Source organism: Mustela nigripes, chromosome 12 (assembly GCF_022355385.1).
Source record: "Mustela nigripes isolate SB6536 chromosome 12, MUSNIG.SB6536, whole genome shotgun sequence".
Classification (NCBI taxonomy): domain Eukaryota; kingdom Metazoa; phylum Chordata; class Mammalia; order Carnivora; family Mustelidae; genus Mustela; species Mustela nigripes.
In genome coordinates, this window is record NC_081568.1 from 89,615,632 (window position 1) to 89,638,728 (window position 23,097).

Sequence of the window (23,097 nt, forward strand, 5' to 3'; positions counted from 1 at the left end):
TATTCTGTTTGGAAATGTGATAGAAAATTACCAGGCTTAGGTTTTAATAGTTAGCAAGGTATGTTATCTATCACTACCACTTTTTAAAAATTTGTAATACTCTTTATTTACTTTTAACGATTTATTTATTTACTTTAAGGAAAGAGTGCATGCATGATGGCAGGGGACAGGAGGGGAGAGAGAGAGAGAGAGAGAGAATCCCCAAGAAGACTCCCCATTGTGCACAGAGCTTGACACAAGTCTCAATCCCAGGACCCTGAGACCATAACCTGAGCTGAAACCAATAGTCGGCCACTAAACTAACCAAGCCCCCAGGCACCCCTTAATAATTCTGTATTTAAATAATTTAATTCACTTTTTCAACACTGCATGTTTTGTGTCATTCAAAAAGACATAGAAATCAGTGTTGTACATCAATGGTAAAATAAAAGCAGTTATCAATGATAGTCTATATGAACGTTTATAAAAATGAAGCCACACTTAATACAGAACTATTATAGATATATGTGTATACTCACATACACATACCTGAACGCAAAAATTATTGAGTACAAAAGTGATTCAAGGGGCACCTGGGTGGCTCAGTCGGTTAAGCATCTGCCTCCTGCTCAGGTCATGATCCCAGGGTCCTGGGATTGAGCCCCACATCGGGCTCCCTGCTCATCAGAAAGTCTGCTTCTCTTTCTCCTTCTGCAGCTCCCCCTGCTTGCACTCTCTTGCTCTCTGTCTTTCTCTATCAAATAAATAAAATCTTTTTTAAAAAGTGATTCAAGACCTAAATGCATGTGTTTATTAATGTTGTATAATATATAAAACAGAGGTTTTATTTATTTCAAGTTTTTATTTAAATTTCAGTTAACATACTTTTTAAAATTTTTTAATTTTTAATTTTTTATAAACATATATTTTTATCCCCAGGGGTACAGGTCTGTGAATCACCCGGTTTACACACTTCACAGCACTCACCAAAGCACATACCCTCCCCAATGTCCATAACCCCACCCCCCTTCTCCCAACCCCTCTCCCCCCAGCAACCCTCAGTTTGTTTTGTGAGATTAAGAGTCACTTATGGTTTGTCTCCCTCCCAATCCCATCTTGTTCCATTTATTCTTCTCCTACCCCCTTAAGCTCCCATGTTGCATCACCACTTCCTCGTATCAGGGAGATCATATGATAGTTGTCTTTCTCCGCTTGACTTATTTCGCTAAGCATGATACGCTCTAGTTCCATCCACGTTGTCGCAAATGGCAAGATTTCATTTCTTTTGATGGCTGCATAGTATTCCATTGTGTATATATACCACATCTTCTTGATCCATTCATCTGTTGATGGACATCTAGGTTCTTTCCATAGTTTGGCTATTGTGGACACTGCTGCTATAAACATTCGGGTGCACGTGCCCCTTCGGATCACTACGTTTGTATCTTTAGGGTAAATACCCAGTAGTGCTATTGCTGGGTCATAGGGTAGTTCTATTTTCAACATTTTGAGGAACCTCCAAGTTGATTTCCAGAGAGGTTGCACCAGCTTGCATTCCCACCAACAGTGTAGGAGGGTTCCTCTTTCTCCGCATCCTTGCCAGCATCTGTCATTTCCTGACTTGTTAATTTTAGCCATTCTGACTGGTGTGAGGTGATAGCTCATTGTGGTTTTGATTTGTATTTCCCTGATGCCGAGTGATGTGGAGCACTTTTTGATGTGTCTGTTGGCCATCTGGATGTCTTCTTTGCAGAAATGTATGTTCATGTCCTCTGCCCATTTCTTGATTGGATTATTTGTTTTTTGGGTGTTGAGTTTGCTAAGTTCTTTATAGATTTTGGACACTAGTCCTTTATCTGATAAGTCATTTGCAAATATCTTCTCCCATTCTGTCAGTTGTCTTTTGATTTTGTTAACCGTTTCCTTTGCTGTGCAAAAGCTTTTGATCTTGATGAAATCCCAATAGTTCATTTTTGCCCTTGCTTCCCTTGCCTTTGGCGATGTTCCTAGGAAGATGTTGCTGCGGTTGAGGTCGAAGAGGTTGCTGCCTGTGTTCTTCTCAAGGATTTTGATGGATTCCTTTCTCACATTGAGGTCCTTCATCCATTTTGAGTCTATTTTTGTGTGTGGTGTGAGGAAATGATCCAATTTCATTTTTCTGCATGTGGCTGTCCAATTTTCCCAGCACCATTTATTGAAGAGGCTGTCTTTTTTCCATTGGACATTCTTTCCTGCTTTGTTGAAGATTAGTTGACCATAGAGTTGAGGGTATATTTCTGGGCTCTCTGTTCCATTGATCTATGTGTCTTTTTTTGTGCCAGTACCATGCTGTCTTGATGATGACAGCCTTGTAATAGAGCTTGAAGTCCAGAATTGTGATGCCACTAACTTTGGCTTTCTTTTTCAATATTTCTTTGGCTATTCGAGGTCTTTTCTGGTTCCATATAAATTTTAGGATTATTTGTTCCATTTCTTTGAAAAAGATGGATGGTACTTTGATAGGAATTGCATTAAATGTGTAGATTGCTTTAGGTAGCATAGACATTTTCACAACATTTATTCTTCTAATCCAGGAGCATGGAACATTTTTCCATTTCTTGGTGTCTTCCTCAATTTCTTTCATGAGTACTTTATAGTTTTCTGAGTATAGATTCTGTGCCTCTTTGGTTAGGTTTATTCCTAGGTATCTTATGGTTTTGGATGCAATTGTAAATGGGATTGACTCCTTAATTTCTCTTTCTTCTGTCTTGTTGTTGGTGTAGAGAAATGCAACTGATTTCTGTGCATTGATTTTATATCCTGACACTTTACTGAATTCCTGTACAAGTTCTAGCAGTTTGGGAGTGGAGTCTTTTGGGTTTTCCACATATAGTATCATATCATCTGCGATAGTATCATATCATCTGCGAAGAGTGATAGTTTGACTTCTTCTTTGCCGATTTGGATGCCTTTAATTTCCTTTTGTTGTCTGATTGCTGAGGCTAGGACTTATAGTACTATGTTGAATAGCAGTGGTGATAATGGACATCCCTGCCGTGTTCCTGACCTTAGCTTTCAGTTTTTCTCCATTGAGAATGATATTTGCGGTAACATACATTTTAATATTAGACTATTACTACCACTTTTCTATCCCATTTGTGTGAAAGATAAGATCTGAAGTGAGCTTTAAAGTAAATGAAATTTATAAAGGCTTCCCATCTGAATTCTCCATAGAATATTCAGTTTGTCACAATTTTGCTCTGATATTATAGAGCACGGCTGAAAACAAATGATTGCTTAAGTTTCAAAATTCTGTCTAAAGCATAGATCATTTATAAAGATTAACATTTTTGTAAAAGGACTAGAAAAATATAATTTAAAGTAACAAGGTGTTTTATGAAGAGCTGATATTCTGGGTGCCTGGGTGGCTCAGTTCAGAGACTGCCTTCGGCTCAGGTCTTGATCCTGGAGTCACAGGATCAAGTCCTGCTTTGGGCTCCCTGCTCATTGGGAGGGTCTGCTTCTCCTTCTAACCCTCCTCACTCTCGTGCATTCTCTCTCTCTCTCTCAAATAAATAAAATCTTAAAAGAATTGATACTAAAAAATAACATCTAACTGGATATTATTAAAATTTATATTTTTTTAATCCTAAGGAGTAAGATTATAGCCTGTTTCAGAAATATGAAAAGTGATCATTAAGTGGTATTCTTACGTCTCCATTTAAATATATTCTCCTTTTACTAGTATCTTTATATCTCTTTAATTAGAAGTAGTTTTAAATTGTCCCTTTGAATATTTCTTATATTCACACAAGTTGAAATATTGCCAGTAAAAGTACTAATGGCCATTTAAAGTCCTTGTAGACTATTCTCACCTTTCCCAATTTTTTTTCGTGAATTTTAATATACAAAGATTCCCAGTTTTTGTATATGAAATTCTCACTTCTCATAGAGAGACTGTAGGTAAGAAATATTAATTGTTTAACTCATCACAGGAAATGGACCAGTACTAGAGTAAGAGAATGCCAATTTTAAAACTTGGTGAAGACTTTAATATATGACTCTTTTAGTTACATCAACTAATGATTTATCAATTATAATCTCATTTTAGTTTATCCAACCAGGTTAATAAAGATCATTTGTAATGGTTTAAGTTTTTGTATATCTGTGGGCCAACATTCAGATTATCTTCTACTAATAAGGAGGAAAGAATTACTTTCAGTTAGTAAGGACATTCTTTCCAGACATTTGTTCACAGTGTTTGCTAGAGAAAAGTGAGTATTTTAAAGGCTCCTTGGTAATTATTTTTTGTCTGCTTTACAGTATTATTTTTTCACATGCCGTGAGTCAAAATTAAAATCCCTATGGCAGGCGCGCCTGGGTGGCTCAGTGGGTTAAGCCTTTGCCTTTGGCTCAGGTCATGATCCCAGGATCCTGGAATAGAGCCCCACATTGGGCTCTCTGCTCAGCAGGGAGCCTGCTTCCTCCTCTCTCTCTGCCTGCCTCTCTTACTACTTGTGATCTCTGTCTGCCAAATAAATAAATAAAATCTTAAAAAAAAAAAATCCCTATAGCAGCCGTGGGCAAACTACATATGCTTCTTGAAGCCTGACAATTTTCCTGACATATCAGATGAGTAAATCATTTGGGTAAAATTATCCATAATAAACTCAAATTAAAAATCCAGGTATGAGCAAGTAAATTTGTAACTAATGTGCTGAAATCTTTTGGAAATATATTTGGACTTTTTTTTTTAAGATTTTATTTATTCATTTGAGGGAGAGTGAGAGCAAGCCAGTGCTGGTGGGGGAAGGATAAGTGTTGGTGGGGAAGGACAGAGAGAGAGAGCGCAAATGAGCGCTGGGGGGTATGGGAGAGGGAGAGAAAGATAGAGAATCTCAAGCAGAGTCTGCACTGAGTACAGAGTCTGACAGGAGGCTCGATCCCATTACCCTGAGATCATGACCTGAGCTGAAACCAAGAGTTGAGGTTAACCACCTGAGCCACCCAGGTGCCCCTGTATTTGGACTTTTAGATTTAACTGTTATTCTAGATACCCCCAAATGAACCCAGTAACCTTGATAGCACTATTTTAGATGTAGGAGATTATCTGTCTTTTGTTTGAGATTTGTTAGTCCTTTATAAACAGATAATTCCATGACTGTGATTTAAATTTCTCTTAACTCCAAGTGCTCATTATTAGAGGAGCAGTGATGGAAAGATAGTACATATACACAATTGATGCATCTGTAAAAAATAATGAGGATTTGCTTTATGTATCAATAGGAAAAAATCTAACGTATATCACTAACTACAGAGGAAAATTGCAGAACAGTTTGAGTAAGCTATTTGTGGAGAAATAAGGGGGGAGATTAGATTTCTGTGTGATTGTGTATAATATATATATATACACACATTTATATTGATTTCTTTGTGCATAGTAATAATGTCTAGAAGGATAAACTAATAAAGAAGGGTTGACAGTTGTATGTGTATGCAGGGAAAGGAACTCAGCAGATAGGACAAAGGCATGGAAGGGAGTTTTTTCCCTATATACCATTTTATGCTTTATGTTTGAACCATATGACTGTGCTAGATAGGTAGAAAGAAAGATAGGAAGAATATTTTGTTTTTTAAAACTATGCTGGTGAACTCTGCTTTAAGAAAACCCAGCAAGTTTAAAAACAGTTACATTTGGGGATTGGTATGAATTAATCAAGAAAATATGTACAATTGTTATGTATAAATTGTCATAGTAGACATTGCTGAAGCTACTGAAAAAAAAGTTTAAGGACAAAGTGACAGCCTTTTAAAAGTCTACACTAGTTAGAAAAGCATTACTCATTTTACAAAGGGATTCTAAGTACTGTCTCTTTGTTGCTTTTTTTTTTTTTAAGATTTTATTTACTTATTTGACAGAGATCACAAGTAGGCAGAGAGGCAGGCAGAGAGAGTAGGGGAAGCAGGCTCCCCACTAAGCAGAGAGCCTGATGTGAGGCTCGATCCCAGGACCCTGGGATCATGACCTGAGCTGAAGGCAGAGGCTTTAACCCTCTGAGCCACCCAGACGCCCCAGTACTGTCTCTTTGAATCGTGATATGACACTAATTTTCTTCCAGAGTCTTCCAATCCATAAATTAACTCTGTGGTTCTTCCAAGTTTTCTGAAGAAGGTATAGTTTCTAAATTTCCTATCATTGTAGGAAATTTAGTTGTCCTTCATTGTATCAGTGTGCTTTGTAGAAACACAAGTTCAGGTATGAAAATGAATGCTCTGTATTGGTGTGACTAGCTCTGGCTATGATTTTTATAATTTTATTAGCATTTGGGATAACTTTTTCAAACTACTTAAAACTACCATTTAAACTTGCTGCTCTGCCACTGAGCAGGAAGTATTCTGAGTAGATCTCTGCCCTACAGGGCAGCAAAACTAGCTATAAAACTATAAAACTAGTTTTATTCCAGATTTCCTCATCTGTTCCATGAGGCTGTCTTTCCACAACAGGATCAATTGTATTGTGAGACTTGATGGAATACACTGCCTATATAACGCTTTCCTATCTGAAACACAGGACCTTTTGGCAATCTCCCTCTTTCCATCTGTCCTTGAGTTTTGTTCTTGCTGAGTTCACCTGTAAATCTGACTTTCTACCCCCAATCCAGATTAATTGAGCCATAAAACTTCTACATTTCCCTGTTGAGGAGAATTAATTGGATAGGGTTTTAGATGAGATGACCTAGCCTCATCAGGTGTACCATCGTATTCAGAAGCTAGGATACAGGTATGTCCAATGAAGTATGCTCATGTATTTATTTGACATTTTGCAGTGACTAGAGTCCTTTTCTAGATTTTAACCACTTGGTATTCAAAAGGCAGGCGCCCTAATAAAGTAACTTCTTTTTTTCATGGGGTTTAATATTTTATTTCTTCCTACAAACAAAATTTTAGATAAAGAATTCTCTATCTTTTAGCTCCTGATCATTTCTTCACACAAAGAAGAGGTGCACCTGGGTGGCTCAGTCAGTTGAGTGGCCAACTCTTGATTTCATCTCAGGTGGTGATCTCAGGGTCTAAAACCCTGCATCTTAGGGCTCTGTGCTCAGCGGGGAATCTGCTTCAGGATTCTCTCTCCCTCAGCCCCAACCCCTGCTTGTACTTCTTCCTCTCTCTTTCTCTTTCTCTCTAAAATAAATAAATCTATTTATTTTTTTGCAGTGGCAAAAACCTAAAAATGAAGCTCTTTAGGTTGAATTGCTGGGTTTGATGGAAAAAGGAAGGTGAAATTTCCCTGGAATCTTATCCCTTCAAAGGCATTCCTTGAAATATTTTCATGGAATGGTTTAGGTTTAATTTGACTTCCATTATTGTGTTCAGAAAAATGAAATTAGTAGAAGTTAGATTGGCCCTAGGATAGCCTTAGGAGGATTGTTGTAGAGCTTTTTACTTTTTTGGATAGTGATTTTGATTACCAATAATTAGGATACTTTTTTTAATCTGAACTCATTTTCCTTATGAAGGTGTCTTGTTTATTGAAGCATGTGGCCTTTCCTTTTGATTTTTTAACATTATTTTTGTATCCTATCCCAGTTCTGTGTATTCTATGGTAATAATTATTTTCCAGACCTAAATATTGGTAATAAATTCAAAATGGCCCAACTAAAAGCCATTTATGAATAGGAGTATGGCTTCCCTATAGGTAATCTTTTAGAGACAGATATATTAACCTAAATAAGAATTATTTCTGCAACTCTAGTAGTGCAAATCTGGAGAAATTGTTACCAGTGTCTCTACTTTGTTTATACTTTGAATGTCAGCATTTTATTCATGGTCTTTTTTGGGAGGGAGTTGCCTTTTAATTTTTTTCCTAATTGCAAAAGTAACACAAAATTACAGAAATATTTCATATAGACAGCAAAAGTCCACCGTTAATACTTACTTACCCTTCCTGAAATAACCATTTTACAATTGGGAGTGTATTTATGAGTAAGGATGGGTAGCTGGGCTGTGATAACCAAATAACCATGAAATTCCAGTGGATTAGCATGACAGAAGTTTCTTTCTTACTTAGCTGCTCCAGGTTAGGGGTGGGGGTGTTGACAGTTTCAGACTGATGGAGAGATTGCACCTTCTTGTAACAGCAACCTGTGGCTTCTTCAGATACTTTGATAGAGGTCAAGAGCTTTAGAGCTTATTTTTACTAGCATTGACATTTTTTGGAATAGCAGTGAGATGTGTTACTTCGGCTCACAGCCTGTTGCCGGAGGCCCAGTCTTGAAGGGCCCATTTTCCTCTGTGCTGCTGTCTGTATTTTCTTCTAACAGGTGAGAATGTCTTTTTAATCTACATTTCTTTAATTATGAGGTTATACATCTCTCTCTCTTTTTTTTTTTAAGATTTTATGTATTTATTTGACAGAGAGAAATCACAAGTAGATGGAGAGGCAGGCAGAGAGAGAGAGAGGGAAGCAGGCTCCCTGCTGAGCAGAGAGCCTGATGTGGGACTTGATCCCAGGACCCTGAGATCATGACCTGAGCTGAAGGCAGAGGCTTAACCCACTGAGCCACCCAGGCACCCCCCTACATCTCTTTTTTTTTTTTTTTTTTTTTTTGCCTATTTATGTATTTCTCTCCTATACAAAAACTATTAATATCCTTCATCCATTGTTTTATCAGTTCTCTTTTTATTCAACCTATTTGTATATTAAGAACATTCAGCCCCTTGCCTTTCATTTGGTTAAACATCTTTTTTTCTGCAGTTTTTTATTTGGTTTTTTGACTTTGTTTAATGGCATTATTTTGCTCCCCCAGATTTTATTTTTATGAAACAAATTATGCAACCCTTTCCTTTAAAGTTTCTGGGGCTCTGTCATCTACAGAAAGGCCTTTCCCGGGGTGCTGGGTGGCTCAGTTAAGTGTCTGCCTCTGCTCAGGTCATCATCCTGGAGTCCTGGGATCAAGCCCTACATCGGACTTCCTGCTCAGTGAGGAATCTGCTTCTCCCTTTGCCCCTCACTCTGCTTGTTCTCTCTCTCTCTCTCTCTCTCTCTCTGTCAAATAAATAAATAAAATCTTAAAAAAGAAAAAAAAAAGAAAAAGAAAAGAAAGGCCTTTCCTGATCCAGGTTTATTTTTATAATCCACTCATGTCACTTTATATCAGAATATTAAAGTTCAAATAAAGCGTCCTGAGAACATAAGGTTTGCTTTTTCCAGGTGCTGGGGACTGTTTTGTGGGTTCCTCTGCACATTGTGACTTCTCACACTTGCTATTTAGCCATAGTCTCTGAATCCATTTTACTATTTATTTTCTTGTCTATCATAGCATCTCTTCTTAAAGACAACATAGGTGTGTGTTTTATGAAGGAACCAGAATTCACCACATTTCAAGATCACCTTGTGGCTAAGTAGTTTATAAAACCAAAGTGAAGTGAGCATGCCTTCAGCATACCTGGCTGAATACACTCTTGGCCCATGCTTTGGTCATCAAGGGTGGACAACGTAATGGTCTTCTCTATTCCGCTTTGCACTTTAATTGTGCACCAGGTAGGAGTGGACTCCCAATGCTTGGGAGGGTAATGGTGCTGCCAAAGTTCATTAGCCCTAATTTTTTTTTTTTAAGATTTTATTTATTTATTTGTCAGAGAGAGAGAGAAAGCACAAGCAGGCAGAGTGGGAGGCAGGCTCCCTGCTGAGCAAGGAGCCCGATGTGGGACTCGATCCCAGGACTCTGGAAGAATCATGACCTGAGCCAAAGGCAGAGGATTAACCGACTGAGCCACCCAGGCGTCCCTCTTTAGCCCTAATTTGCATTCATTTCCCTCTCCCCACCTCCACAATTATTTCCCCTTTGTCCTTTTAACCAAATGTTTTAAGCTATTTCTTTGATCCTGAAGTCCCTAGAGCTTTTCAGGCAGAAGTCCCTAGAGCTTTTCAGGCAGAAGTATGGCTGTGGGGCAAGGTGCCAGGCTAATCTGAACATTGAGTAGCTACATTGAGTAGCACAACTTGCCTTTGACCACCCTTCCCTGTTAGCAGCAAAACTACCAGTTCTGAAACATAATCTTATACTCTGTGATCAAAACCTGACATATGACGGCTCTTCTACTCCCAACACCTTCACAGCACCCTAGGGAGAGCACTGTACAAATCTCTGTATTGCTGAGACCTCACAGGATAACCTTAGTGTCTCTTTAAGTTCAATATTAAAAATTCTGTTCAGTTTATAGTGTGATTTTTAAATGATAATCAACCAAAATAATAATTTATAATAATAGCAAGAGCTAATACATGTAATACTTACGAAGTACTAGGCATTATTAGCAGTTTATGTGTAGTAACTACTTTTATCCAGTGATCATATTTTATCTTATCCCTATTTTTAAATATTTTAATTTTTTTATTAACATATAATGTATTATTAGCCACAGGGGTACAGGTCTATAAATCGCCAGGTTTACACTTCACAGCACTCATCATAGCACATACTTTCCCCAATGTCCATAAACCAACCACCCTCTCCCTACCCCCCTCCCTCTGGCAAACCTCAGTTTGCTCTGTGAGATTAAAGAAGAGTCTCTTATGGTTTGTCTCCCTCCTGATCCCTTGTTTCATTTATTCCTTTCCTACCCCCTCAACCCCCCACGTTGCTTCTCAACTTCCTTATATCAGGGAGATCATATGATAATTGTCTTTCTCTGATTGACTTATTTTGCTAAGCATAATACCTTCTAGTTCCATCCACGTCATCACAAATGGCAAGATTTCATTTCTTTTGATAGCCGCATAGTATTCCATTGTATATTTATATACACCCTATCTTCTTTATCCATTCATCTGTTGATGGACATCTAGGTTCTTTCCATAGTTTGCCTATTGTGGACATTGCTGCTATAAACATTCGGGTGCACATGCCCTTTCAGATCTCTACATTTGTATCTCTAGGGTAAATACCCAGTAGTGCAATTGCTGGGTCATTGGGTAGCTCTATTTTCAACTTTTTTGAGGAACCTCTGTGCTGTTTTCTAGAGTGGCTGCACCAGCTTGCATTCCCACCAACAGTGTAGGAGGGTTCACCTTTCTCCACATCCTCACCAGCATCTGTCATTTCCTAACTTGTTAATTTTAGCCATTCTGACTGGTGTGAGGTGGTATCTCATTATGGTTTTGATTTGTATTTCCCTGATGCTGAGTGATGTGGAGCACTTTTTGATGTTTCTGTTGGCAATCTGGATGTCTTCTTTGCAGAAATGTCTGTTCATGTCCTCTGCCCATTTCTTGATTGGATTATTTGTTCTTTGGGTGTTGAGTTTGCTAAGTTCTTTATAGATCTTGGATACTAGCCCTTTATCTTATATGTTGTTTGCAAATATCTTTTCCCATTCTGTCAGTTGTCTTTTAGTTTTGTTGACTGTTTCCTTTGCTGTGCAAAAAGCTTTTGATCTTGATGCATTCCCAATAGTTCGATTTTGCCCTTGCTTCCCTTACCTTTGGCGATGTTCCTAGAAAGAAGTTGCTGTGGCTGAGGTCTAAGAGGTTGCTGCCTGTGTTCTCTGCAAGGATTTTGATGGATTCCTTTCTCACATTGAGGTCCTTCATCCGTTTTGAGTCTATTTTGGTTTGTGGTGTAAGGAAATGGTCCAGCTTCATTCTTCTGCATGTGGCTGTCCAGTTTTCCCAATACCATTTGTTGAAGAGACTTTTTTCCATTGGACATTCTTTCCTGCTTTGTCAAAGATTAGTTGACCATAGAGTTGAGGGTCTATTTCTGGGCTTTCTATTCTGTTCCATTGATCTATGTGTCTGTTTTTTTTTGCCAGTACCATACTGTATTGATGATGACAGTTTTATAATAGAGCTTGAAGTCTGGAATTGTGATGCCACCAACTTTGGTTTTCTTTTTCAACATTCCTCTGCCTATTTGAGGTCTTTTCTGGTTCCATGTAAATTTTAGGATTATTTGTTCCATTTCTTTGAAAAAAAAAAAAAAGGATGGTATTTTGATAGGGATTGCATTAAACGTGTAGATTGCTTTAGGTAGCATAGACATTTTCACAATATTTGTTCTTCCAATCCATGAGCATGGAACATTTTTCCATTTCTTTGTGTCTTCCTCAATTTCTTTCATGAGTACTTTATAGTTTTCTGATTACAGATTCTTTACCTCTTGGGTTAGGTTTATTCCTAGGTATCTTATGGTTTTGGGTGCAATTGTAAATGGGATTAACTCCTTAATTTCTCTTTCTTCTGTCTTGTTGTTGGTGTAGAGACATGCAACTGATTTCTGTGCATTGATTTTATATCCTGACACTTTACTGAATTCCTGTACAAGTTCTAGCAGTTTTGGAGTGGAGTCTTTTGGGTGTTCCACACAAAGTATCATATCATCTGCAGAGAGTGATAGTTTGACTTCTTCTTTGTTGATTTGGATGCCTTTAATTTCTTTTTGTTGTCTGATTGCTGAGGCTTGGACTTCTAGAACTGTGTTGAATAGCAGTGGTGATAATGGACATCCCTGCCATGTTCCTGATGTTAGCAGAAAAGTTCTCAGTTTTTCTCCATTGAGATGATATTTGCTGTGGGTTTTTCATAGATGGCTTTGATGATATAGAGGTATGTACTCTCTATCCCTACACTTTGAAGAGTTTTGATCAAGAAAGGATGTTGTACTTTGTCAAAGGGATTTTTAGCATCTATTGAGAGTATCATGTGGTTCTTGTTTCTTTTATTAATGTATTGTATCACATTGATTGGTTTGTGGATGTTGAACCAATCTTGCGGCCCAGGAATAAATCCTACTTGGTCGTGGTGAATAATCCTTTTAATGTACTGTTGGATCCTGTTGGCTAGTATTTTGGTGAGAATTTTCGCATCTGTGTTCATCAAGGATATTGGTCTGTAATTCTCTTTTTCGATGGGATCCTTGTCTGGTTTTGGGATCAAGGTAATGCTGGCCTCATAAAATGAGTTTGAAAGTTTTCCTTCCATTTCTATTTTTTGGAACAGTTTCATGAGAATAGGAATTAATTCTTCTTTAAATGTTTGGTAGAATTCCCCTGGGAAGCTGTCTGGCCCTGGGCTCTTGTTTGTTGGGAGATTTTTTTTTTTTTTTTAATTTTATTTATTTGACACAGAGAGAGAGATCACAAGTAGGCAGAGAGGCAGGCAGAGAGAGGGAAGGGAGGAAGCAGGCTCCCTGCAGAGCAGAGAGCCCAACACAGGGCTCGATCCCAGAACCCTGGGACCATGACCCAAGCCGAAGGTAGAGGTTCTAAACCACTGAGCCACCCAGGCGCCCCTGTTGGGAGATTTTTTTTTTTTTAATTTTTTATTTTTTATAAACATATATTTTTATCCCCAGGGGTACAGGTCTGTGAATCACCAGGTTTACACACTTCACAGCACTCACCAAATCACATACCCTCCCCAATGTCCATAATCCCACCCCCTTCTCCCAAACCCCCTCCCCTTTGATGACTACTTCAATCTCCTTACTGGTTATGTGTCTGTTCAGGTTTTCTGTTTCTTGCTGGTTCAGTTGTGGTAGTTTATATGTCTCTAGGAATGCATCCATTTCTTCCAGATTGTCAGATTTGCTGGTGTAATGTTGTTCATAATATGTTCTTATAATTGTTTGCATTTCTTTGGTGTTGGTTGTGTTCTCTCCTCTTTCATTCATGATTTTGTTTATTTGGGTCCTTTCTCTTCTCTTTTTGATAAGTCTGGCCAGGGGGTTATCAATCTTATTAATTCTTTCAGAGAACCATCTCCTAGTTTCATTGATTTGTTCTATTGTTTTTTGTTTGTTTGTTTGTTTCTATTTCATTGATTTCTGCTCTGATCTTTATGATCTCTCTTCTCCTGCTGGGTTTAGGCTTTCTTTGTTGTTCTTTTGCCAGCTCCTTTAGTTGTAGGGTTAGGTTGTGTACTTGAGACCTTTTTTGTTTTTTGGGGAAAGGCTTGTATCACTGTATATTTTCCTCTCAGGACTGCCTTTTCTGTGTCCCACAGATTTTGAACCGTTGTGTTTTCATTATCATTTGTTTCCATGAATTTTTTCAATTCTTCTTTAATTTCCTGGTTGATCCATCCATTCTTTAGGAGGATGCTGTTTAGTCTCCATGCATTTGGGTTCTTTCCAAATTTCCTCTTGTGATTGAGTTCTAGCTTCAGAGCATTGTGGTCTGAAAATATGTAGGGAATGATCCCAGTCTTTTGGTACTGGTTAAGACCTGATTTATGACCCAGGATGTGATCTGTTCTGGAGAACGTTCCATGTGTGCTAGAGAAGAATGTGTATTCTCTTGCTTTGGGATGGAATATTCTGAATATATCTGTGATGTCCATCTGGTTTAGTGTGTCATTTAAGGCCTTTATTTCCTTATTGATCTTTTGCTTGGATGATCTGTCCATTTCAGTGAGGGCAGTGTTGAAGTCCCCTGCTATTATTGTATTATTGTCGATGTGTTTCTTTGATTTTGTTACTAATTGGTTTATATAGTTAGCTGATCCCATGTTAGGGGCATAGATATTTAAAATTGTTAGATCTTCTTGTTGGACAAACCCTTTGAGTATGATATAGTGTTCTTCCTCATCTCTTAATATAGTCTTTGGCTCAAAATCTAACTGATCTGATATAAGGATTGCCACCCCAGCTTTCTTTTGATGTCCATTAGCATGGTAAATTCTTTTCCACCCCCTCACTTTAAATCTGGAGGTGTCTTTGGGTCTAAAATGAGTTTCTTGTAGACAGAATATTAATAGGTTTTGGTTTTTTTATCCATTCTGATACCCTGTGTCTTTTGATTGGGGCATTCAGCCCATTTACATTCAGGGTAACTATTGAGAGATATGAATTTAGTGCCACTGTATTGCCTGTAAAGTGACTATTACTATATATTGTCTTTGTTCCTTTCTGGTCTACTATTTTTAGTCTCTCTCTTTGCTTAGAGGACCCCTTTCAATATTTTCTGTGGAGCTGGTTTGGTGTTTACAAATTCTTTTAGTTTTTGTTTGTCCTGGAAGCTTTTTATCTCTCCTTCTATTTTCAATGATAGCCTAGCTGGATATAGTATTCTTGGCTGCATGTTTCTCTTATTTAGTGCTCTGAATATATCATGCCAGTTCTTTTTGGCCTGCCAGGTCTCTGTGGGTAAGTCTGCTGCCAATCTAATATTTTTACTATTGTATGTTACAGACTTCTTGTCCTGGGCTGCTTTCAGGATTTTCTCTTTGTCACTAAGATTTGTGAGTTTTACTATTAGATAACAGAGTGTGGACCTATTCTTATTGTTTTTGAGGGGGGTTTAGGGGGCTTCTAGATTTCGATGCTTGTTCCCTTTGTGTATTAGGGAAATTCTCTACAATAATTTGCTCCAATATACCTTCTGCTCCCCTATCTCTTTCTTTTTCTTCTGGAATCCCAGTTATTCTAATGAAGTTTCCTCTTATGGTATCACTTATCTCTCGAATTCTCCCCTTCTGGTCCAGTAGTTGTTTTCTCTCTTTTGCTCAGCTTCTTTATTCTCCATCATTTGGTCTTCTGTATCACTAATTCTTTCTTCTGCCCCCTTTATCCTAGCAGTAAGAGCCTCCATGTTCAATTGCACCTCATTAATAGCTTTTTTGATTTCAGCTTGGTTAGATTTTAGTTCTTTTATTTCTCCAGACAGGGCTTCTCTTATATCTTCCATGCCTTTTTCGAGCCCAGCTAGCACCATGAGAATTGTCATTCTGAACTCTAGATCTGACATATTAGCAATGTCCATATTAATTAGGTCCCTAGCCTTCAGTAATTGCCTCTTATTCTTTTTTTTTTTTTTTTTTTGTGGTGAGTTTTTCCGCCTTGTCATTTTATCCAGATAAGAATATATGAAGGAGAGAATAAAATACTTAAAGGGTGGCAAAGACGCCAGAAAAATGTCTGAAGACATTTGAGATTTGAGACAAATCTCAAATCTTCAAAAAAGATTTGAAGACAAAAAAGATTTGAAGACAAATCAGAAGAGACCCCAAATCTTTGGAGGAAGTAAGGGGATAAAAAGAAGTTCAAAAAATTAAAAAAAAAAGAGAGAGAGAAAAGAAAATATAGATATTAGACTGGTGAATAGAACAGAGCCACCCCCTTAATTTTGAGAGTACTTTCGTCTCTTAGAAGAAACTACCTCCCAAAATTTTAAAGAAAGAAAAATGTATGTATATATATATACATACAAAAATAAGGGTAAACACGAGGAAGGGATGGAATATGACTGTAAAGATGAAAATTTTTAAAAAATTCTAAGAAAGGAGCTTATAAGATAAGTTGGTTGGGAAAAGAAAGAAAAAGAAAATAAAGAGAATTTGCTCAGGCTGGAGACTAGAACAAAGCCCTGTGCTAGATTTAGCGTATATTTTGATCTATTATAAGAAGTTGTATCCCAAAATTTTTTAGAAGAAAAAACCCTGTGTGTATATAAAAAATAAAGTTAGATACAATGAAAGATAAAATATGACTATAATAATGAAGGTTCAAAAAGATTTTTTTAATGAAAGGTATTGTTAAGATAAACTAGTTAAAAATGTTAAAAGAGTTAAGATTAAAAGTTAAAAAAATTAGAATAAGAAACAAAAATAAAATTTAAAACAATTAATTAACTTTGCAAGACTAAAGAATCATGGGAAGAAAGCCATGAATTCCATGCTTTGCTTTCTCCTCCTCTGGAATTCCACTGTTCTCCTTGATAAGTGAGCCTGGTCTTGGCTGGATTTCTTGCTTAACTTCTGGGGGAGGAGCCTGTTGTAGTGACTCTCAAGTGTCTTTGCCCAAGGTGAATTGCACTGCCCTTGCCAGGGGCCGGGCTAAGTAATCTGTTCCAGTTTTCTCTCGGGAGCTTTTGTTCCCTGATCACTTTCCATAGAGTTCTGGAGGATGGGAATGAAAATGGCAGTCTCCCAATCTCTGGCCTAGAGGAGTAGAGAGCTCAGTCTCCCACTCCTCAGTGCACCTTGGAGAAAAGCACTCAATCACTCCCATCTCCCTGCTCACCGAGCTCACCCGGCCTGTGACCAAGTATCTCTGTCTCTGGCACACAGCCCTGCCTGGAGTCTCCAGACCCAGCAGATTACTGCCGTTCTTCCACGGAGGTCTCCCCGGATCTGCCACTTGTGGGGTCCTAGCTCAAAGAGCAGTGGTCTGACTGAGCCACAGATCACAGTTCATGGTAACCCTGAGCTGAGAGCTCACTCCTCGGCTCCGTCTCTGTAGCCAGCTTCCCTGCTCTAATACCTGCGAGCTCTGTGATACTCAGACACCCCCAATCCTTCGGTGACCCTGCGGGACCGGAGACCTGCTGTCCCCGTGAGGGCTCTGCCCCCACTTAGCCTCTGGAGCGATGTCCCTTAGTGGAACAGACTTTTAAAAGTTCAGATTTTGTGCTTCATTGCTCTGCTGCTTGCCAGGAGCTGGCCCCTCCACCTGCTGTCTGTCTACTTGTTGCTTTGGGTTCACTTCTCCGCAGGTCCTACCTTTCAGAAAGTGGTCGATTTTCTCTTTCTAGAATTGCTCTTTTTCTCTTCGATCCCCTGTTGGATTTGTAGGTGTTTGGAATGGTTTGATAAACTATCTAGCTGATCTCTTGCTACTTGGCATCATCTCAGCCTGCTCTTCCTCCACTATCTTGACTCCTCTTATTATCCCTATTTTATAGGTAGGGAAAGTGGGATACAAGGAAGTTACATAATACTAAAGAATAAAAGCCCATAAATTTCAGAGCCAGGGGGGTCTCCTTCCATAGTCTGTGCTTTTAACAAATTGCCTAAAAAATATCTGAAGTTTACTCAACATTTGCTTTTCTACTTAGCTGGTGTGAAAGCATTCCAAGGTAATCTTATCTAATTGTAGGGACCTGTGAAGTAAGACAGTGCCTTAACTGTTGGAGGTGAGGATTGCCCTCAGGCATTTCTGAAACAGCTCATGGTTTGTCGTAGGTGCACACTGCCTGCAGACCTCAGTGTTACAGCAGCCATTTTCCTCTCTTCCCTCTAATGTTTCATGTTGTCTAAATATGAAAATCTTGTCTTTGTCAGTAGGATTATAACCTGTCACAGAGCCCACTATCTAGAAATTAATCAACCCAGCTTGTCACGGGGTAATGTCTCCTCCAGGCAGGGTTTTCTGCTGAGATATTTAAAACTGGGAAAAATAAAAGAGGTAAATGGGGTGTTTGGGTGATGCTGTGAATGCCTAGAATTAGCTAAAGTGGCCTTCATCTCAGGGTATATACTCTCACTATAGTGAAAGGAAAGCCTTTCTAGCCATGTGTCAATGACTTTATCATCCCTACTTCATGGCAGATAGAATAAAAGAGCAAAGAAAGTTTACTCCCAGAGCAATTTATTAAACATGAAGTAAAAATAATCAAGAGTCTTGTTTCTTATCATATTTTCCCCTTTAAAATTGCCTTCTTATTTTTGACAAATGTATTTATTTCCCTTTCATATTACAAATTTAAGCGTGTCTCTAAATAAGACCAGTATCTAATTTTTTTAAGAGCTAATATATACTGGAACAAAGTTTAAAAATTCATCCTCCCCAAACAAAAATTCATTCCCTTGGCTCTTCCTTCTTTTTGCAATTTGGAGAGTATTAAAATTACGTTTGGGTAAGGCTTTCACTGAGGAGATACGTTTGCTTGTTTATCCATTTTACATCAAGAAAAAAAACCCAGATAAATATTCATATCACTTCTTGGCAAATAACTCAGTTGTCAAATTACTTTTGTATCCTGGGGTTGGTGCTAACTCAAACTTTTTGAAAAGGATAGGAGTTTAAAATGTGGATCTTTAATCAGATAGGTTACTTCAAATAGTTTCAAAGGCATGGATAGTTTTTGTTTTTATGTGAAGAATGAGGCATTAGAGTTATAAAATTGAGATTCTTGTTGAATAAGCAAGTTTGTTTAAGAATGGGGTAATGGAAATGCTTACTAATTTGCACCGAGAAGTTGGGAGTTGTCAAAAGCTAACTCCTAGGCAGCTAAGTCTCTTGAAGCCATTTTACCTGGGCTGATCACCATATTTCCCAGTCTCAGCGAAGGTGATCTTAATCCCAACTCCTCAATAAAAATATTCCCCTTAACCTTTGTTTTCTTTTTTCCTGATGAGATTATGATAGAGAAGTGTCGTTCCTCATTCTACTTTGTGATTTAGACGTTACTCTCATCTTTTTGCTAGAAGCAACCAGGCACTGCAAAATATTATCTTTGACACTGTAAGAACACCAGAGTTTGACTGCAGTGCCTTAAAATAGGTGATTTGAGAGGTGAGTGGTGGCAAAGGAACACACAATTAGGGCTGTTTTGTCAGACTTTGTGGTTGTGTCTCAAGTTGTTTTTGCCACAACATACATGGTAAAACCACCCATGCCTATCATCCTTTCCTTCTCTGTTGAAGCCAAGGTATATTAAAAACCAATATACATTAATCTCCCAAATTAAGTATTTTGCATTTATATAGAATTTTGTATTCTTTGTAATATATATATATATATATAACATGTTACACATGTTAAATGTTATATATGTTATACATATATAATATATATGTATGTTGTATATATAATATATATATAGAGAGAGAAAGTATTTTAATGTGCAACTTTAAAGATCAAATATATCCCTGTGGATTACAGCCTCTAATTATATGCTATTTGAGCCATTATATTCATGTAATGTTTTATTAAAAATGGTATAAATAGATTACAGGAGGACATAGTAATTTTTTATAAGCTCAGCCTTACGTAGTGTAAAGAGTTTCCTTTAATAGGACTATATTTTTTAAAAAAAATTATTTCCAGGTAAAAATGGTTTTAGTACATGTAATTTAAGATCTCATTAAATACCAAAAAGTTATTTAAGGAATAAAGAAGTTATTTAAGGAATAAAACATGGATTTTTATATTCATGAGGGCTAACTGTGCTGTTGATGGGAAGTATTCAGTATACCCAAACTTACTTTTTTAAATTTAAATTTTGTTAGTTAACATACAGTATAATATTGGTTTCTGGAGTAGTATTCAGGTCAACGGCCATACCACCCTGAATGCACCCAATCTCATCTGCTCTCGGAAGCTAAGTAGGGTTAGGCCTGGTTAGTACTTGGATGGAGTAGTATTCAGTAATTCATCACTTATATACAATCCCCAATACTCATCAGCCTGTCCCCTATGTAGCCTCCTCCCCCACCCAAACTTATATTTTTGTTATATAAAGCAACTTAACTATTTTGTTTACATATTGGTTGACACCACAGGGTAGTAGAAAATGTACATGCACAGGCTTTGATGCCATATAGACTGAAATTAAAATTCTAGTTTCTCTGCCAACTAATTGTGTGACCTTGACCCAAGTTTATTTTGTGACAAGCCTCTGTTTCTTCTTCTGTAAAATGCAAAAAATAATATTAGGCTTCAAAGTGGAAATTATAAGGAAGAAATTAAGAAAAGCTCCTGGTACCATGCCTTATACCCTGTATCTCTTTGATCCCAAAGTTTGGCCTATTCCACTTTATAAACCTCTCTCTGGATTATTGTGGTAGTCTGGTATTCCAGTCTTTCTTTCAGTTCACCCTCAAAGTGGTCACCAAAGTGTTTCTTTTTTTTTTTTTTTTTTTTTAAAGATTTTATTTATTTATTTGAGAGAGAGACAGTGAGAGAGAGCATGAACGAGGAGAAGGTCAGAGAGAGAAGCAGACTCCCCATGGAGCTGGGAGTCCGATGCGGGACTCGATCCTGGGACTCCAGGATCATGACCTGAGCCGAAGGCAGTCGTCCAACCAACTGAGCCACCCAGGCGTCCCCAAAGTGTTTCTTTTAAAACACGTCTTTGAACCTGTTAGTGTCCTGCTTTATGAAACTTGCCAGTGACTCCCTGTTGTGCCAAGGAGAAAGTCGAAGTACCTTGTCTTCACATTCTTGGGCTTTCCAAGGTCTGATTCTACTATCTCTTTGATTTTGCAGCCCTGGTAAGTGAGTTGTTTGCCAGGTGAAAGGAGCCCTGAATCACAGGCTTGTTGCCTTTTATATACCAATTTAGTCTATGGTGCTGGTGGTGGTAAAGTATATCCATTCACATTCTTCTGTCTTACTGTTACCATAAACTACTTTTGTTGCAGCACCACATTTAAGGAATTACTGCAGTATTTTATTCCTTCTTTTTTATTTTTAAAGATTTTATTCATTTATTTGACAGAGAGATGGAGAGTGCAAGTAGGTAGAGCAGCAGGCAGAGGGAGAGGGAGAAGCAGGCTCTCTGCTGAGCAGGGAGCCCGATGTGGAGCTCAATCCCAGGACCCTGGGATCATGACCTGAGCCGAAGGCAGCCACTGAACCGACTGAGCCACCCAGGTGCACCTATTTTATTCCTTCTTATGTTGTCAGACTTCTGTGAGGTTTTAATGCAGTCCGTGGCTGAGACTAGCCACAGCTCTTCATCCTGTAGCCCTTGGCCTTGGGAATCTTTAAATGCCAAATATATATGAGGATTTTTGTTGCTGTTGTTGTTAACTGAGGTAAGAATCACATAACAAAATTAACCAATTTAAAATATACAGTATGGTAGCATTCAGTACATTCACGTTTTTGTGCATTCCTCACCCTTGTCTTTATGAGGACATTTTTTTTTTTAAAGATTTTATTTATTTATTTGACAGACAGAGATCACAAGTAGGCAGAGATGCAGGCAGAGAGAGAGGAGGAAGCAGGCTCCCCGCCGAGCAGAGAGCCTGATGCAGGGCTCGATCCCAGGACCCCAGGATCATGACCTGAGCAGAAGGCAGAGGCTTTAACCCACTGAGCCACCCAGGCGCCCCTTTGAGGACATTTTTTAACCTAATGCATAGTGTCTTTGAATGAGCGTTGAAAGAATAATTTTAAGAGTGTTAAGGAAAAGGCAGTTGGGTGGCTCAGTTGGTGAAGTGTCAGACTCTTGATCTCGGCTCAGGTCACAGTCTCAGGGTCATGAGATGGATCTCTGTGCCAGTTTCCATGCTTAGCATGCAGTCTGCTTGTCCCTCTCCCTCCATCTCTGCTCTCGCCCCCTCTGCTTCTCCTTCTGTACAGCACTCTCTCTCTCTCCCTCTGTAAAATACATAAATAAATAACATCCTGAAATAATTTATGGTGGGGTCTCCCAAGTGTTCAAAATCTATAAATTCTATATATATGGAAAGATACAGTAAATGACACATAAAATAAATTTACCATCGTAACCATTTTTAAATGCACATTTCAGTAGAATTAAGTACATTCCTGTGCATCTCAATCCCCAGAACTCTTTTCATCTTGGAAAACTGAAACTCAGGAACTTTCAGTTCCCCACTCTTCCCTTAGCCCCTGGCAACCACCATTTTATTTCCTGATTCTATGGGTTTTTTTCCTGTTTAAGTCTAAATAGTATTCCGTTGTATCTATATGCCACATTTTGTTTATCCATTTATCTGTCAGTGGACATTTGGGTCATTTATACCTTTTGGAAGTTGTGAGTAATGCTGCTGTGAATTTGAGTGTACTTCTGTCTCTTTGAAACCCTCCTTTCAGTTCTTCTGCTTTTATGCCCACAAGTGGAATTGCTTGATCATATAATAATGCTATTTTTAATTATTTTGAAGACCACCGTATTGTTTTCCATAGCAGCTGCACCATTTTGCATTCCTGCTAACAGTGCTACAAGGGTTCTAATGTGTCCACATCTTGCCAATACTTGTCTGATTTGGGTTTGGGGTTTTGTTTTGTTTTGTTTGTTTTTAACAGGAGCTATCCTAATGGGTGTGAGGTAGAGTAGTACATTTTAAGTTAAAGTTTGATGAAGAGGGAATTATGATTAAATGTCTAGTATCACTCAGAGATTATAGCAAAAGTCTAAACTTGAAACTTGTGCACCTTAACCCTTTTCGACTTCACTGTGTGCCAAATGATAGACCTTACATAAGGCTTATGACAGCTTAAGAATTCAGGAAAATTTGCCTGGGAATTAACTAAAACAAAATCCAACAAAATCTCAAGGTAGTGTGAAATAAATAAATCACAAAATTTATGTACTTTGAATGTTGTACAGGCTACAGAGCTACTGACTTGGTATAGTGTGCAAAAATAGGTTAGGGATGTAGCA

At 38.1% G+C, this 23,097-nt stretch overlaps 1 protein-coding gene across 1 annotated transcript in view; it reads left to right on the forward strand.

Annotated features, from left to right (window-relative positions):
• NDUFAF2 (NADH:ubiquinone oxidoreductase complex assembly factor 2) overlaps nt 1–23,097 on the forward strand; it is a 163,547-nt gene that overhangs the window by 63,547 nt on the left and 76,903 nt on the right. The window lies entirely within an intron of this gene.